Raw genomic sequence first — 19,619 nt, forward strand, 5'->3', positions numbered from 1 at the left:
ACTGAATATTGAATACTAGTTATGATTTTTGTCTTACACGCCTTAAAATATCTTGCCAATGTCATGTTACTTTGAAATCTTAAGCAGTCTCAGTAAAGTTTCTTTATCCGACAATCAAGCGCAGTATTTATTCCAAAATTATGATATTTTATTCTTTTCTACAATCAAGAACAGAACTCATCACTGTAAAACTTTTTTTGCTAATTTTTTAAAACGAAGAGGAAGAGTTGGAAATAGGTTTTGGGAATAAATGTTGTTAAATAACAAAAGGGTCCATAAACAAATCGTGGAATGTATTTTATATTGTTAATTCCATGTTTAAATATAGACCAATCCTATTAAGGAGTTTACGGAGCGTAAATTTGAAGGTAATAGCCGTAAAGGCACACAATAAAAGCTCAGAAGAGTCGATAGATAGCAGAAATTGAGGCAATTTGCCTCAGCCGCGCCTCGGGCAGTGCACCATTTCGAAAATACAAGTTCCATTTTCTACTCTAGATGGGCCTAATAACTTGAAAGAAATATGTACTGTATCAAAAATTAAAAAAAATTAAAAATAATTTCAAGCTGCCGAATTTTAAAATAAAAATATAGGGCGCTTTAAAGCTTTAAGCAGGACAATATTTCAGGAAATACTTTATTTCAACTACTCAACATTACAATGAGTAGCGCCTTGGCATGCGCATGTCACATACGAAGACGTGCTCTCACATGAAACATAAACAGATGTTTATTATTTTAGATTTCCAGAATTCACTGATAAAAAACAAATCTGAAGAAATTTATATGCCTATCGCAATACCAATCGCAATATAAATCCTAGTCTCTAAATTTTTATCTGTATTTTATTTACATTTCATAATGAATTTCACGAAAGTACCTCCAGAAATTCCCACCTACTATAACAGTAATAAATTTTCGTTAAGTTAGTGTCTACTAAAATAATTATTAGACCTCAATAGTTTATAGATTATATGCATCGATCTAGACACTTTGTGACAATCAATACCTTAAATGTAAAACAAAGTAAACTAATAAAAATGTAAGTCTCGTTTTTGGATGTCAAGGCGGCACACGGAGTCTGGAGTCCAATCACGTTTACTTTTACGCACCGAATATCAACTGTCTGATGAAACTCAACGCAACTCGCCAGTATTGATAACCGACGTCGAATTTAAGACATATTGAAGACGTGCAACACAACTATTACTATCAATGAATAGAAATATAATGATGATGCCAAAATATATGAGATCAAGATAATAATCAGAAACAACCGAACAGTATCTGGGTCAGTTATGCCCGCGTATAATTCTTACACCACATTGAATATTTACATATTTCACAACATTCACTAAATGTAGCGATACTATGTGTCACCAGACGACCATAAATTGTTATATCTGTTGATAGTGAGTATCATTATATGTTGTTTTGATATTTTTAGTATCAAATATGTACGTTTTAACAATAGCAGAAGCATATTGTAATGAAATTTTCAGTGCATTTATAACAGACATTATTCTTCAAATAATAATTACGTCATCACATGGTTTGAGGGTAATAAAAAGAAGACACAGCAAAAGGTTCAGTATGAGTTGTGACGTCTCTTAGGGATCGTTCTCAGTGCACGGATATACAAATTCCCTAAGCCAACGAACCATAAAAAGATTCATTGCACGTCCTCTATTATGTTAGATTTTCAGGGTTCCGCTTTCAAGGTTCGAAAATAATTCAGACTATATTTGAATAATAAACAGATCTCTTTAGATAGCATAATAAAACAATCAGATCTAACTCAATATTGAGCTAATGAAATATAATCCTTATCCATACACACAATTGTAACACTTGTGTATCAACATAAAAACTGAGTTAATAATTTAAACCTTTTCAGATAAAAAAAAAAAAAACAGCGAAAAAAATCTTATGATGTAACAGAAATTACAGTAATAGACTTTGACACGAGGAGGGTTTAAATGAAGTCAATAAATATTGACTGTCAAGACGAGTTAGCTAAAAATAAAATAAATTTCAGTCATTATTATTTTCTGATAAAAAAAAATCGTTGCAGAACAAATTCTGGATAATTCTGTAATCTAATAGAACACTGAACAAACTTTGAAACTTACTTCTCACATCAAAAGAATCTATGAATGTAAAAAAATATATACAGTATGAAATCTCATTGGTATACAAGTGAATATTTTGTTTCATTTTTAATGAGAGCATTAAAACTAAAGATAGTATGATGGTAGAGGACCATGAAACTTAAGGCAAGGCAAATGATATTATAAAAATATTGTAAAAATAAGTACAGCGATCACTTTCAAGTGATAGTATCATAAGATTAAATATTTTCTTAACATTACTTTTTTCATGAATATGCCAGTTCCACACAAAAGTTTATATTTAATTTTTCTTTGATTAATTTTTGTAAGTAATGTAAAACAAACAAGGCAATCACTGCCAACATTATGGTAGAAGCAATTTCTATAATTACTCTCCCTTCACTGTCACGAAGTCGCTGGGTAATGAAATTCGTGGGATTCTCAGTTAATTGTCTTCCAGCTACAATGATGCCAGTGCCGCCAGTACCAAATCACTTTCCTCTTAATACATTCCAACATTTATAATTAAACCATACATTCTGGAGAATATACCTGAAACATGGTACAACTTAGTCTTTTAATTATACATTCCCTAAAAACTATCGCCTATTACATGTTTTCATTTATACGGCATGATAAAATAGGAATATTGCTTTTGCAATCGATCGTGTTTTTACTCTTTATGGGTGTGTATATCTGGACACAGATTGTTTAGATATGATAAGGATTGATATTGCTAATAACAATTATCAAAAACTTTTATGAAGATACGGTTGTAATTCAACAACATAGTCTGCGTCATCCAAATTTTTATTTCATATCTGTGTCAAATCTTTTCTTTCCAATGTTTTATTTTATTCTTCTTTAATTTTATTAAAATAAACGAGCAGAACGTAAAATATATATTTATTTTTTTTGTGTAAGGAAAAAAGTATACACCATAGAGTGTATAAATAACACCAAGCTGAAGTTGAAACTTCTTTGGAATTTAATAATTTAATACAAATCAATCGACTTTTTTTAAAAATAAGATCATTTCAATTTCATTTTGAAATGTTAAAGCTATATTTCAAATATAGGAATTATTTATAATAGGGGATTAGTAATATAGAACTACATATTTTAATTTCACTGAATGGGCCCATTATGGTGAGCACTAAGTAGCAATCGATAATTACTTTTTTATGATTATTATTATTTTCTATATGTACATATTAATGTGATATATTAAATATGAAATTTATTTATAAAGCTATTTAAAGATATAAGAAATAATAGAAGACGTTGTAAAAAAGTGAGTACATTTATTCCGAGACATTCGCTACACAAGTCTAGACTCAGATACAGCTCATTTTACGTTAATAATGTATAAAAAGGAACTGAAATTAAGTAATCAATATTCCTCATAATCTTAAAGCATTTATATAAGTAATTCTATAAGTGATGATAAATTTTGTGACTCTGGCAATCCGACGAAAGTGGATAAAAAATTTCAACAACTTCGATCCGATCTTTTTGCTTATGTTATCCATTTCCCCTTACTTTTATATTATCTGTGTTAAATTTTTAACAATGGCAATAACATGTTATTGTTTCAATAAAATTGCATCACTTTGTTATCCCTGATATGTGAAATATATTATTTTTATTTTGAAGCTGACGTAAAAATCATTTAAACATTATATTTCAGTGTTTGCTTCAATACTTTCTACTTTATAATAAAATAACATTGTTTATTATCTTTAATATCATTTTAATTCTATCTTTTGGATTAAACAATTTCTATATCTTTCGCATTATAAATTTTTTAATGTATATATAAGATTCGTGACGTCACTTAAATCGCAGTGGAACATCATAACAACAGTATTTAATAATTGACTTCTCCTATTAATGTCCTAAGCTAACTGTCAGTTTCATTAAATAAGTATTTAATAAAAAGTGTACTGTTATGTAGTAAAAAACGCATACCAACTAATCAGGAATTAAGACGCTTAGTCTCCATGTGTTTGTTCCTAATTTAAAGTTTGCATCGTAATACTATAAATAAATATATAGTTCAATAACCTACTTTAACGTAAAGTGTTAATTAATTTAAATTAATGAAAAACTGTTAACGTTCCGTAGTTAGTGTTTCGATGCAAAACTTAGAATAAGGATACTGATATTTAATGTTTAATTAATGTATTGAGATATATTCAAACGTTGATTACAAAATATAATGCGGATGTACTGAAAGAAAACAGCATCTCAGAAGTCTTTCTACTAAAGACCACAATGAAATGACAAAACGTTCTACAACAGTATTTATAGTAAATGAAACTAGTATTATTCGGATTTACTACGCGGATTTTATTATTTAAAAACTACATAATCCCGACGTTTCGGTTACTTTGCAGCAACCGTGATCACGGGCAGACGAGGTGTCACCTCGTATAAAATCCGCGTAGTAAATCCGAATAATACTAGTTTCATTTAAATGAATACTCGCGAAAATCTTAGATCTCAGTATTTGTAGTGTCCAAAAAATTTTAAGCATTATAATTTTTCGCTTTTCTGGACAAATTTGTCTATATGAATCTTGACAATATTCGTTGACGTAATATTTGTCTTAAACCACGCACGCAGATAGGTATGTCAAAGAGAAATCATATCACCGCCATAGCCAGATAGCTACAGTTGAAGAATCTTTGTTTCAAAGGGACCAACATAATTTCGATGCTTGTAGAAGCAAAGCTACATCGTGTAAGGCGTAGATATTTTATAATTAATAACCTGCTTGTGCCTCGCCAGCATTGCGGAAACCACCTTAATCCACCCACAATTGGGCGACAACCTGCGTGAAGGGAGTGACTGGCAAGATAAGAAACAAGAGTCCAATTAAATCAATGTTACCACAAAAAAGTGAGTCAATTCTTGAGACCATAAACCAGTATAATTTCTTTACTACAAGTGGGTGTAATAAAACTGAAAAAAAATTGTGTCTTGTCATATATTGGACAAACTTCGGTACAAGGATGAGAAAACAAGGTAAAATGAATAATTAAGGTGTTTGTTGTGAGTATATAAAAACACAAGAACTGGCTGACACGCTCATTTCATCTGCCCATGATTAAGGTAGATACTGGAATATAGTCGAAATTTCAGGTAAGAATATTAAATAATAAAATCGTCAAGTTACATCCAATAATAATTTTATTGAAATGTGTACTCGGGAAAATATTTATCATAAATCTTAAACAAATTCTTAGAAAATAGAAGACTGGTACGCGGTACGTGATACATAGCTACGGCCAACAATATACTATAATATACTTAGCTAAGGCAACAAAGTTTCTTCATAACCAAACAGATTTTTCATTAGAAGACCCCTGATGATTTTTTATCGACATTTTGAATATGATGAAAATATTTTCGTAGTACAAGTCTCCTTTCATAGTAGTCTTTGATTTGTTTCATAATCTATTTTGGAGAGTCATTTTATAAATATAAATAATATATGTATTATTTAGGTATATAGTTCCTCAAAAATTTTTAATCACCAATATGTGGCTTCACGAAAAGATTTTGGTCTATTTCCTGCTATTTAAATATCAAGGAAATGTTAACCTACTAAACAATTCAACCACTGGCGTCACAAGACTAGTATTAGCATTTCCTCTTAAGGCTCTCATTGTATAATTATCATACATTTCACGTCCTCAACTTACATAATTAGCACAATAATAAAATGAGCGCCGTTGTTTATATTAGTATAGTTTAGAATAAACATAATATAGGTTGGGGCTTCGGGTCAGAATCGACAAGACCGAAGCCCTCCTCTTCCGCGGGACTGGGCGGAAAGGACCCCCGCCGGGTGCCACCCTCCTCATAGGAGGAGGGAGGGTCAGGGTGAGCCCTACCATGAAATATCTGGGGCTCACCCTTGACGGAGGGTGGACCTTCGTGCCCCATTTCAGAGAGTTGGTGCCGAAGGTCATGAGGACGGCAGGTGCGCTGGGGAAATTCCTCCCGAACCTCGGAGGTCCCAGCGCAGCTTGCAGGCGGCTATACTCTGGGGTCTGTCGGAGTATAGCCACGTACGGTGCTCCCGTTTGGGCTGATCGCCCGATGAGCCGCGGGGTCAAGGCCCTTCTGCGCTCCGCGCAAAGGGCGCCCGCGGTGAGGGTGGTTAGGGGGTACCGTACGGTCTCCTGGGCCGCAGCGACGGCTCTTGCCGGCGATCCGCCTTGGGATCTTGTGGCGTCGGTTCTCGCCGAGGTGTTCTCTTACGTCTCGGGTAGGAGGGCTCTCGGAGAGAACCCTTCGACAGAGGAGATCCGGGCGGTTCGCCGGCAGGGGGAGTCGCGCCTTATGCGGGAGTGGGGGGAGGACCTGGCGGGGCAGCCGTACGGTAAACGTACAACGGCTGCGCTCCGTCCGGTCCTAGAGCGTTGGATGAGGCGGAAACGCAAGCCTCTCACTTTCCGTCTGACGCAGGTTTTCACCGGGCACGGCTGCTTCGGTGACTACTTGTGTCGGGTGGCCAGGAGAGAGCCGGAAGGAGGCTGCCATGAGTGCGGCGCTGCGGTGGACACAGCCCAGCACACCCTCAAGGTGTGCCCGAGATGGGCTGCGCAGCGCCAAGACCTTGTGGCGGCACTCGGCGGAGTGGACTTGTCGCTTTCGAGTGTCGCGGAGAAGATGCTCGAGAGTGACAGGTCCTGGATGGCGGTGTCCTCCTTCTGTGAGACGGTCATGTCCACGAAGGAGGCATCTGAGCGGGAACGGGAGGTTGCGGCTGATGCACCCTCCCTCCGCAGACGACGGACGGGGGCGCGCCGGGGGCGATATCAACGCCTCCTCCAATAGCGCCCCTGCGCCCCGGGCTGGGGTCGGGCTGGTAACCCGGCTCCTGTGAAAGCCCGGCGTCGTCGGGGCGGTCCTAATTGCCGGGATCGCCCCCTTTCTCCGAGGGAGTAAGTCCGGTCTTTGCCAGGACCGGCCAGTCGCTGGTGTGCCCTGTCGCTGACAGATCCGGGGTGCACCAACATAGCGGCCGATGGCTTTCGCAGTGGTTTTAGTGAGTAGGGACCTGCCCAGGTCGAGTCTCACACATCCTCTCCGGCCCCACCAAGGCCGGTGAGACGGCTCGTAAAAAGAGTTTCCCTGCGTCATCAAAAAAAAAAAAAAAAAAAAAAAAAAGAATAAACATAATATAGAGTAATAATAATAAAAATATATATAAATTTTATACATTTGATGAGATCATTTTAAACATAAAAAAAATAGCAGACAAAGTGTCAAATCGAATAATATTTTAAACAAATGTGGAGCCAAAAAAAAATACAATAATATCATTTGATAAATATCACGTTAGGAAAATGTTTATAGGTAAATATGTCTTCAACAAACATTATGCAAGCAAACACCATTATTACGTGACACATCACGAGTGCTTATCTTAAGCAAAGTAGACGTTAATAGACGGAAAAGGGTGGCTTTATGGAAACACAAATTGAAATACAACAACAATATTAAAACCTACTTGAATGATGTTATTATTTGTTACGTATATCGCAGTCTGTACGTACATTATATCTAATTGTTAACATATGTAATATGTTAATAATATAGAATTTTTAAATATACCCAATGGTTAAATACAACTAAATTTTGTTCGTATTCACAAAATCAAAAACGAATTATGAAATATTCTATTATTATATTTGTGTATAAATTATTCCCTTAACGATTTTTAAAAAGTAAATTAAAGGAGAACGTCAAAAGATTCATAGCATAATCATTGCTAAAAGACTTTCATTGTTATACAACTTTTATCACAATTTGGACAAGATCAAGACCATTTTATATCAGTTTAATATCGATTACATATTATCTATTATCAAATGTCTGTTTTATTCAAGGTCAATGTTTCACAAAAACAAAATTTTATACACCTATTCGCTATATTCTTTGAAGGAATTATTTTGTACATTTGTTTTTTGCTATAGATATTTTGTGATCCGATTGTTATCATATGAATTTTGTTACTTTAATCATGTTATATGATATACCTACATTAGGAAAGAATCTTTTGAAGAGCAACTAGACTAAATAAAATCAAACGCTTTACTCACAATATAAACCTTTGTTAAAATAGGGTAAGGATGTATTTAACTTTTTCTCACAAAAATATTGTTTTTCAGAACACCACAGGCCATAGTTTACAGTCATGTTTAAATTTTCCTCAAATATAACAGAACCACTAGTGAAATCCCTTATTTATACCATATCCAGGTCTTAGAAAATTTTTGTCTTCTAAATTGTACTACTTTCTATTGACTACATTGCTTATGTGTAACCTTAGTACAAGTGTGCCGTATCACGCTCCACAGGAACAATTTCTACTTTTTTCATTCGTACATCTTCGAACATGCTATAATAGACCGACTGGTTTATCAATGAGGAACTTGGATGCTCCGTAAGTAGTGTGATCATGCTAACTCATGCTGAGGGTAGTGCACTGTACCTTTGTACCTTTGTAACGTAATATTTAATTTTTTCTGCGTCATGTGCATGACTGACGCTTGGCAGACATTTTTATTATTTTCATACAAGGAAGTCCTTATATCGGATTACTGTAATCGTTTCGGGAATTATACTTCTGATAATAACATAAATTATAAATTGAATTTATTTAAATGATAACGATTATCTTTTACTGATTTCGGTGTCTATTTAAAAGTAAAAAATATACATTTATTTTCTGATGAAAGACGTACAAAATTATAACGGTTTTTTTATAAAAGAAATATCTCTTTATTTAAACTCTAGAATAATAGTAAAACAATACTAAAAATGTATCGGAAACAATTCGTGTACATTATATAAAAAGCCTTATTTGCTGCTGAATTCAATGTTCAAATTCTAACTTCCGCCTAAGACTTGGTACGTGTTGACTTCATGATTAGTTTCAAAGACCAACTACAAAGTCAGGGAACCAAGTAGATCTTTTATATCCTGCCACGAGAACTGCAGTCTAACAAACGTATATAGACTTACGATTTATAATATAAGTTATTGTTGACTTGAATATAAAGATCAATGGACAGCTATAATGAACTTTCAGTAATTTCAGATAGGTCGCTGAACGTCTATATCAGTCGTATCATAAAAACAAACAATTGAAAGAGTGATTTATCAACATTCGATGTCACTAGCGCTTCACAAACATTATAAATGGCCGTACTGAACCAGCGGCGTTGTCTGAAAACTTATTTGATGGGCGATGACGTCACTGATAAAATATTTTAAAATCATATTTTTATTTTACTTTATTTAAATTAGCGTCAATTTTGATTGTATATCATAACATAATAGATTAACATATTTTAAGGTTAAGTATGAGAATGAAAGGGAATCACATTTTTTTAAATATGGTGTCTAGAGTCTGGACCCAACATGAAACATATTTTACAACATTACTTAAAATATGTTGGAAATATTAATTAAAACATCATACGAGTGTTATTTGAGTACTAAGTCCTTTGTTTGATATGAAAAAACGTGCGTTACTTAGAAATGATGTCATCGATACTAAAGTGATTAAATAAAATGTAAGTAACATTACATTTGTACCTACTGTACTCAGAACCAGAAAAAAAATTGTCGTATTTAATGTATATTTCGCTTAAAAACAATCATAAACAATAACCGTTGCGAAGTATGAAAATTAAATGACAGGGAGGTTACTGTATAACGCCAATAACCTATAACCTCAATATGCTAAACACACGCGTATGAGAATATGGGATTAAGTTAAGCTTCTGTGACCAAGGATTTTCATTCGTATATCTTTGTTTATAATAAGAATTTACGATACTTCAACATTACTGTATGCTATAGGAATTTATGAATTATTTTTTTATATCGTTTTTCACACAAAATAATGTAATACTGATTACTGAGAGCACGCGATTTTTTCCAGTATTATTCACGCTTTATAATTTTAAAATTCATTGAATACAGCACACGAACACGTGTACTCGTAATTTTGACGTTTCTGTTTGCCACGTTATTCTTAGACGATAATATTATTTGTTCGCAAATCTACATTATAATAATTACGTGGATAAAATATATAAATATATATATCTGAATGCATAAACTACTAACTGAATTTGAGTGACGGCAAAAATAAATAAAAATATCATACATATAACCCGGTTTTGTTGGCATAAAATGTCAACGTGCGCGGAAATGGCAGCCCATAAAACGTAAGTACACAGTTAGAACACATAAAGAAGACTTAGACACAATATTAGCACATGGAAGTATATCGTATTGAGATATTAAAAACAATACACTTAGATTCGTTCGTTACCTTAAGTTGTCTAAGGAAAATATTTAAACTATATAAATTTGAAAATGTATTTAACATAAGTAAATTAATTGTAATTCAACCAACGAAAACGCAATTCGTTTAGCTTATGTGCTTTTAACGTAAAAGTAAAAGAATATTTTTATATATACCTTTATATTGAATACATATAATATAAAATTTTTTGAACAATCCGGATAATATTTCTTTTTTCTAGCATTTTCTAACATATGTACGCGATTTACTTTATCACATACATGATGTTGGTATTGCGTTGTTTTCGGATGCAATTTTACATGGCTAGAGTCCCATTTTTCTTATAAAATATATTAAATAATAGAAATCACAACAAACATAATATATAATCTATATATAAAATAGTCTTAAAGGTATGGACGAACCTGGCATTAGAAAGTTTTAGCAATCCATTGAAACAAGGTACACTGTATAAATAATAAACTTAACTACCGCGTTCAGTTTTATGTACATATTCCTTACCGTTATATATACCTTAGAACAAATTAGCCTGCGATTTGAAAAAAATATAGATATTTTTTTTATTTTTATTACTTTGAAACATTATATATCTACAGAGGTGTAATATATCGTTTAACGTATACATAAAATTAATTGTGACAATCACTGATACCCTTTTCATGTAGAGACCTTCACTTTTTTAAGTATTTTATTTCATGTACCAAAGTAAATAAAAATTTCGTATCTTCATAGAAAACTCGCATTGTAACACTTATATCATCATAAACCGCACACGAATTTTCCATTAACTAGTTAAAATGTATAAATAAATATAAACTTACAAATATTGTTGCAAGTTCATAAAATACAAAAATCTCATTTGTTTTTCTAAACCAGTTTTTGGCCAATAACGTATTTGACCAAACATAAAATTTAAATGAACATGTTATTTTCCTATATTATAAATAATTCATCATATCAGCGAGTTCTAAATATTTACCTTCTCGAACATACTAACCGTGAATGAAATCAGGTCCATTTTATATAAAGCATGTTGGCTAATTTTACTTTTATATGTAACGTTTTAAATAAGTCGTAACATTTTATTACAAACGAAATCAAATCAACATGCGTTTCAATCTAAATAAAATCATATAACAATAATATATTTTCACATATGTATGTTATTTATATACAATGCAATGAAAATTTCCTTTTCTCTCGTAACAAATATTGGAGGAACGCCAAAATTCATAGTACAGGTACCATCAAACAAACGTTCACCTCTGTTTAGAATAAATATGATGAATGTTGCAGTGGTTAGTACTAAAAATTAAATGCAGATATATTTAATAATACATAAATAATGCATTTTCTATATCACAGCTTCCTCAAACACCAATAGTCATACTTCGAGGAAAAACCGGTATTGTCAACCCATATTGTTCTATTTCAATTATTTTTTGATAAATACACCACATTTAAATTCACATTCGTACAGTATAACATATTTAAAAAAAAAAACAATTAAAACAGATTTTATGTCATACCTTATAAGTAATAAAATAATTTATAAATCAAAATTAAAAATTATCGATTTCATATACAAAGTGTGGACTCGTCAATTACTTTTGTTGACATATTTACTTCAAAAACGCGCCTTGTATGTTTGGTGAAGTCAAAAAACAAGTTTATTATTGTGTTGTTCATCCGCAAGTAAATCGAGCGCAATTAATTTACGTCGCAGTTTATTAAGAATCAGTGAACGTTATATTTTGAATCTACAAACACTTATTATATATAATAAATAGATGTTTCAATCCCACTTATTTTATACGTTCAAGTTTGTAGGAACGATGGCTGTGAGGATGTCATACTGTTTTAATTAATGAATATAAAATAGCTGCAAATAAAATATGCTACGACATTTGCCAAATTCCGTGTATATCCTTGAGGAACGAGGCACAACAACTGAATTCATCATGCGACACACATATATCCAGCTACAGATCTCTCTACATCCTACAACTTATATTGGAGTCTGGATAGCGAAATCATAGTCTTTGATGTGTGTCTTTTACTCCTGAAGTTAATTCTTTTAATGTTTTACGACAAAATTTGTTATAAAATATAATGCAATCATTTTACTAACTTTATAAATATACCCAGTTTTATTTTATTTTTCGATGTTAATGTTATATCATAATCCTCATACGATCCGGGATTATCATTAGGTAGTCAATGCATTTCTACGGTTACAGAAAATGCACCATTTAAATTTCTCGATCGGAAGATTGATAACATAAGTCGTACTCCATCTTTAGAAGGAATAGTAGATAGCTTTTTAAACGATCTCAACAAGGTAGATAGCCAACAGATCAGTAACGTTAAAAAAGCTTGGATCTATGATAATTACCTCACTTCACGTTTAAATTGGCCTTTCCTCGTCTATGATTTTAATAAAACCCTTTTGTCAAAGTTAGATGCAGGCGTCATAAAGAGAAGTTGTGGCTCGGGCTCGCGCTAACGTCTGATTCATCGGCTTTATTCAGGGATCGTAATAGTTTTAGGATGAATCTAAAAAGGCCATCGGAGCTCTATAAACACCTGAGTTTCCGAGAGATATATCCTGGGGAAATCCCATGATGACGTCGTTACATCGCTCCCAAAAGACAAAGATGTCTCAGAGCTAGAGTCAAGGCTTCAATTCCACACGCAGTTTATGATAGGAGCACAAAGTAACAGAGTAGGGTTAGGATCAAGTAAGAAAGTTCAAGATACGTATATATATATTGAAGTCTTTTATTCGGCAAGACGAAAATGATAAATATAAGATCCATGAGTTTAGAAATGCAGAACGAGTGGTTAGACATAGAAGATTTTGGCATCCCATTAGCACTAAAATGGCGCACCTTAATCAATGATTGGTCGCCAGCATTGCTAAAATTCTATCTCAATGCGTTCCAAATGACTCTCCCAGATCAGAGTAATTTAGTAAGATGGGGTAAAGGTACCGAAAAGACTTTCTATATCTGTGGGAAGGCAGTTGGAACTGCTAGGCATTTGTTAGTGGGATGTAAGTTACTCCTGGATAGCGGTCAATACTCACGTCGTCACGATAGGGTTCTGGAAATCATACGTAAAGCGGTTAGTCTTTCGGTAGCCAGAGCGCAAAGGGAAATAACCACAAACGAGCGATCAGTAGGTTTTGTGAGAGAGGGCACTAGGGCTATAAAATCAAGTGTCAAGCCTTATTCCATCCTTAGAGCGGCTTCGGATTGGGCTATAATGATAGATACGTATGAAAAACAATACAAAATCCCCGAGGATATTTGTGCGTCGGCCTCCAGACCAGACATATTTATGTATTCGCGAATTTAAAAGCGCGTTGTAATGATAGAGCTTACGGTTCCTTGGGAAATCAACTTCCCCAAAGACCATACCATCAAGGTCAACAAATATTATGAGCTCACTAACGAACTCACTCGAAATAGGTTCGTCGTGGATTTATACGCGGTAGAAGTGGAAGCGAGAGGTATAACGGCTTAATCTCTCTACAACCTACTAAAAGACTTGGGCTTGTCCAGAACTCACATCAATTAATTCTTGGAACGTACTTTGAAGGCAGCCCTAGTAGGTTCTTTTCAAATTTGGTTAGATAGAGAGAGGAGCTTGGACAGTGGAGGTGAGCGTTTAACGCGCGTTAGTTAGGGGCCCCTTAAACCTACAACTGGATCGCAAGTCCCAGACACTGTTGAAGCTCCTCTCCCTGCAATGCGATGGTCCTGGCACTCGCACGGTGAATCCATTGAATGCTAAAAGGTTTCGTCTCATCTTCACATATTAATTCAGTACACTGATGTATTTTAAATTATTCAAACAGTAACCCAAATAATATCATGCATAAATTCAATATTCGGACATTGCCAATACCTCGTCGGTGAAGACGAGAACTTAATTAGTAAAAGTGAAATTGAAATTTACTAGTTTTAGCACGTGATTTGTGCTGTTTCAAAATTTAAAAGACATTAATTTTAAACATCTTTCCCTTTACCATCTTTTACATATCCAATAATAAAACTTAGGTATTGAAAATAACTAAACTTTTTAATACGCTTGATACTTCATAATATAGATACGATACTAGATGTTTGGATGAATACACAACATTTATATCATCAAATTTAAGTTAATTTCTAAACTCATTGCTTTTACTATATAATGTATTATAGAAAGTATTGAAAGTGTGTTTATATATCTGACAGTAAAAAAAACATAAACCTATTTAATATGAAAACGCAGAGCGTAGTTAATAACAATGAAAATCACAAACGTAGTGCTGGATAAGATAATCGTATGTAATGAACAAAACGTGATCAAAGCTCATAAAATAAAGCAAAAACTGTAAACAAGTGTACATAGTGGGAGCACATATATATACATATATATGTATACTTATTTAATGATCAACCGTGGCATGTACTAGAATGACGAAGAGAATTCTTTGTAACCAGCAATTAAAACTAACAATGACTTTTTATCACACTTGTTACGTAATCATGCATTTTATTGACTTGACTGAATCAAACTAAGCCAAGTTTTATTTTAACACAAACTATGTGAATGAATTATATTATAGAAGTACTTTTCTATCTGTTATCTTTGTTTCTATGCCATTGATCGTAAATATCAGTGATGTTCATTAAATTTAATCTTATGAGGTCGAAGAGGTTATCACAGAAAATGTATCTAGGGACATCGATCGTATGAAATACGCAACGTATTTTTTAAAAACGAATTCATCGTAACTAACACGTTGTTACTGGTTTGATAAAAAAAATAATAACTTTCACATTGCCATTCTCCAAAATGTATAATGAAAGTAAAAACATCTGTGGCTATGACAGTTTTTGTTGAAAATAATTATTACGTATATTTTGCTTATCTTAGCTTTTGAATCAAATGATATTCTACGATGTTTAGGTTGATAACACGTTTATGAGATTTATAATATTACTTTATGATAATTTAATGATGTGTTTGTTTTACGGGAAATGACCTTTAAAACTATGTCCAGTCCAGTTGCTATAGTTTGAATAAGTTTCAAAACAGACAATTTTTAGGCTTTTACTTTACTGATATTTACCTAATATATATAATAGTCAGTTTTACACATGAGAATGGCAAACGTTGGAACGATAGTATGAAAATTGAAACTCGGTAAGAAATATAATTTTCACATTTATATTTTTTATTAAAGTAATGTGTGTTGAGGATATACTACAAATGTACACAGTAAACTGTTTTTATATGTACATAAATGTTTAATCGGCTCTAATTGTTACGATACATAATAATACAGCAATCATATGACCAAGAGATGTTAGTTGAAATGGGCAAATAACTGCATAATTGATGACCATTTATGACTAACTTAATATAACCGTATTAAATTAAATTATAAAAAAAAGTATTAAAAAAAAATATACTTTTTTACGGTAATTTAGTACATCGTAACAACGGCAAGTTTAACCATAATAGACAAAATGTTTTCTAAAAATGTTTCATCCCCGAATTTTTGGGTATACTTAATAGATTACAAACTTAAGGGTCACTGTAACAGCAAGTGTGGAGTAGTTCCGTAACAAAATACGTTTTACTGTATGACGCCTGACGCTTTGTTTAGATGGCCAGTAACTGTTTATACCAATTCTTTGATCTTAATTAACGTATACATATTTGATTTTTACATTGTATACAAATACATTTACCTAATAAGTGTTTACAGTTAGTAATGATATTTGTGGATGAAAAAATCTTATTGTATTTTCTAAGTTTTGAATTTCCTTAAGTTTGTTTTAAAATTTCGTGGTCTCATTGTTGAGAAGATTTCAAAATGATCGTTTAGTTATAACTTCAACATATAGTTTTAAAAAAATATTCAGATACATATATGAATTATCAGAATCATCATCTGTTAGTGAGATATTATATATAAAACCTATAGGTTAATGTATTAGAAACAATCGGACTTACATCACGGGTATGTCACACAAAATTTTCGTATAACGTACATTCAAAGGCAATATTTGGGTCAAAGCGAGCATCGAGCGTATTACATTCCCGAATTGAATTTCGAAAAGAAACTATTTAGGCGTCAACTGTAAAAAGTAGCGACAGTTGCCAACTGACGTCATCACATTTGGAAACAATGTGTGTAGTGTTTATAATATTTTAAGTAATGAATGTCACATTGTCGTCAATAAATTAAAAAGAAAGGAAAGCTAGCTGTCAGACACGTGGTGTGGTTTCCGATCGTTATTATCTTATACTTTAAAAATCATTATCAATTAAGTAAGTTATCTAATGGATATACCTTTATCCTGACACGTAAACAATAGTGCACACAGAACGAGTGTGTCTTGGATTTAACGAATAATTATAGTCGTTACTAAAATCATTAACAGCAAAAAATATGTGTATTTTTCTTAATTTTTTTTTCTAAAAAAAAATACGTAGTATTGTTTGAAGTATGACACAAAGTGTGTGCTTGATAAAAAAACTCTGGACTATTTGTTATCTATAGCGTAATTTAAACGTACTAAACATGTATTTATATATTTTTTTTCACTCACTTTGACAGTGAAACATATGTATGATTATATTTATGTATTCCATTTTAACAAAATTAAGTTTCACTTAAATAAAAAAAATAAAGCGAAACTTGATTTTAAAAGTATTGAAAATAACGAATGAAGACTCAAAATGTGATCATATCTATACGACAAAAATATTTTTTACTTATCTTAGACGATGATCTCATTATTTTAAATCCGAGTTATATATTTTAATTATATAAAAAAAAGAAATAATAAATAATAATAATAATAATAATTTACCATCCATCCTCCTATGAGCAATATATCTCTTAATTGTGATACTGAAGTATTTTAATCACACGTATATACAGAGTACATGAATTCTGTTCTGATCTGAATTATAGGAAATAAATTCAAACTTTAAACATAGTGAAAGTCGTGTTACCGTTATTGAAATAAAGAAAAAGTAAAATAATATACAAAATACGCTTTGAACGATTCTCTGTCTCAGCATAGGCTGACTTTTATCAATTAAGGGATTAGAATATTCCTATTATTTTTATTAGAGATATAGGCGTACCTCACAGTTAGTCACAGCAACAAGTTCAGGGTCGAAACCCACACTATTGCACAAAATCAAACAATACTAAACTTTGTAAACAACACTTCACACACACGCGGTAGTGGAACAAGAACCCGTTCCAGAAAAAAAATTGCAGTCTAGACTGAATTAAGGTTTACTCGTACAACGCTCTCGTATAATTATTTTCTTTTTCACTTACACAAAAACTTCCTGTGAAAGTTATTACGATAAGAACATATCAATGAGGTTATATTATTGTTATTACTAGCGAATACGTCAACTCGTATCAGTCGTCGCTTTATTACTGAACGAAGTTGAACTGAACTACGAACGAGTTCTGAACGTCTAGCGAGTCTTACGTATTTTGCGCCATGCTAATCGTTTGAGACTTGCGAGTTAATGCACGGGTGTATAGTAATTCATTATAGCGTTATGCGCAATCTATCAAATTCTCATACTAAAATATGAAAACGAAATCAGCAATTTTGTCTTATTCCCATTAAATTAATAATTTACAAAAAAAAAGTAAAATGGCTTCAAATTAATTGTATATTTTTAATTTTACTATTTATTGGTTTTCTATGAGAATTAAAAGCAAACAAAGATTTTGTAGGCTTAATTTTTGTTTTGGAGGAGGATAAGGAATGTTCTCTTAGTAGCACTGGAGAACTTAAGCCGATGGAGACTTGGATAATATGAAACTCAAAAGGCGAGCCATGTTCGTCGTAATGGCCACCATATAAAGAGGAACTAAGCCTGTAATTAACAAAACTATGTTGTTAATAGTTTCTTTTTCTACTTTACATTAAAGTTTTTATATTTAATGAAAAGCAATGCTAAAAAATATGTGACATGAAGTGTAATATACTTTTTACTTAACATCCTCGTTGCTAAAATTGAGAACTACTAATTTGTAATGCACTTCAATAAATGTCTTTTATATTAACTTTAAGAAATAACGCCAAAAAGTTCTACCATATGTCTTTAACTTATATTCTATACCTCTATGTACTTCTATTTATCTTTAGTTGACTAATCATCATTTTCCATATTGATAGCACCACTTTTGAAATATTGAACATTCAAAACATGTTTTTAATGTTTTTTGTATTTACCTTCCCAAAGAAAGAAATCTTATTTATTTTCTGTCCTTTATGTTATGTGTAATATTCTTGATAAATGATTTTTTGACGTTGAAAAGCAGATAGTGTTTTTTGCCAAAAAAACCTTCTAGTGAATTACATTATCACTCCTGAGATGTGACTTACGCTACAGCAAATACTTCTCCCTATTTTGACACATTATGTGTAATAAATTTGTATCTTCTTCTTTCATTAAAAGAATCTTTTCCTTTTTTATTGCTTGCTATTCTTCAAACCTTACCTACTTTTTTTTGCAGTTCTCTGTTCTTCAACCATCAACCAACATATATATTTTTATCTATCATGAAATGTCCACGGCAACGCTGATTGTGACTTATCCCCATTGGAAAACCAGACAAAGCTGTCGCCGCAGTATACTGGCATCGGCTAGAAGGTCGTGCCAGTGCCGAAACCCCGAAGGCTGAATGGATGAGGGTGAAGGAACCGAGAGTTAGAGTCCTCGCCAGCCTGTTTGTTTACCGTGTGTAATGGTTTGCCCACACCTTGGTGAATGGGCAGGCGGCTTGAGACCCTATCGTATCGGCTTATGCAGGTACTGTCGGGGGCTATTTTTCTTCTGAAAATACCTGCACAAAATCACCAGAAGATAGGCGAAGCCTCTGCTCCACCTCTATAGCGGGCCGGAGGATTCCGTTTGTCACACTCTCCGAGGAGTATATGGAATTAGGCCGTGGAATGGGCAAACAACCCCGGGGCGATGTGCCCAGGCGATGAAGGTTACATATGGGGTTTCTTGGGTAGTTCCGGGCTTATCCCAGGAAGTCAAAAATCACTTCATCAAAGGCAAAAAAATCTGTCATGAAATTTTGTCCAATTTTTCACAAA

The 19,619-nt window shown here is 32.9% G+C and overlaps 1 protein-coding gene across 5 annotated transcripts in view; it reads right to left on the reverse strand.

The window, feature by feature from the left end:
• LOC116771063 (dual 3',5'-cyclic-AMP and -GMP phosphodiesterase 11) overlaps positions 1 to 17,941 on the reverse strand; it is a 102,931-nt gene extending 84,990 nt beyond the window's left edge. For all 5 annotated transcript variants that reach the window (XM_061523294.1, XM_061523293.1, XM_061523287.1 and 2 more), the window contains exon 1: positions 17,629 to 17,941. The gene's annotated coding sequence lies outside the window, so the exon portion shown is untranslated. The remainder of the gene's footprint in view (positions 1 to 17,628) is intronic.
• Between the last annotated feature and the right edge of the window lie 1,678 nt (positions 17,942 to 19,619).

Source organism: Danaus plexippus, chromosome 17, assembly GCF_018135715.1.
Source record: "Danaus plexippus chromosome 17, MEX_DaPlex, whole genome shotgun sequence".
In the NCBI taxonomy this organism is placed as follows: domain Eukaryota; kingdom Metazoa; phylum Arthropoda; class Insecta; order Lepidoptera; family Nymphalidae; genus Danaus; species Danaus plexippus.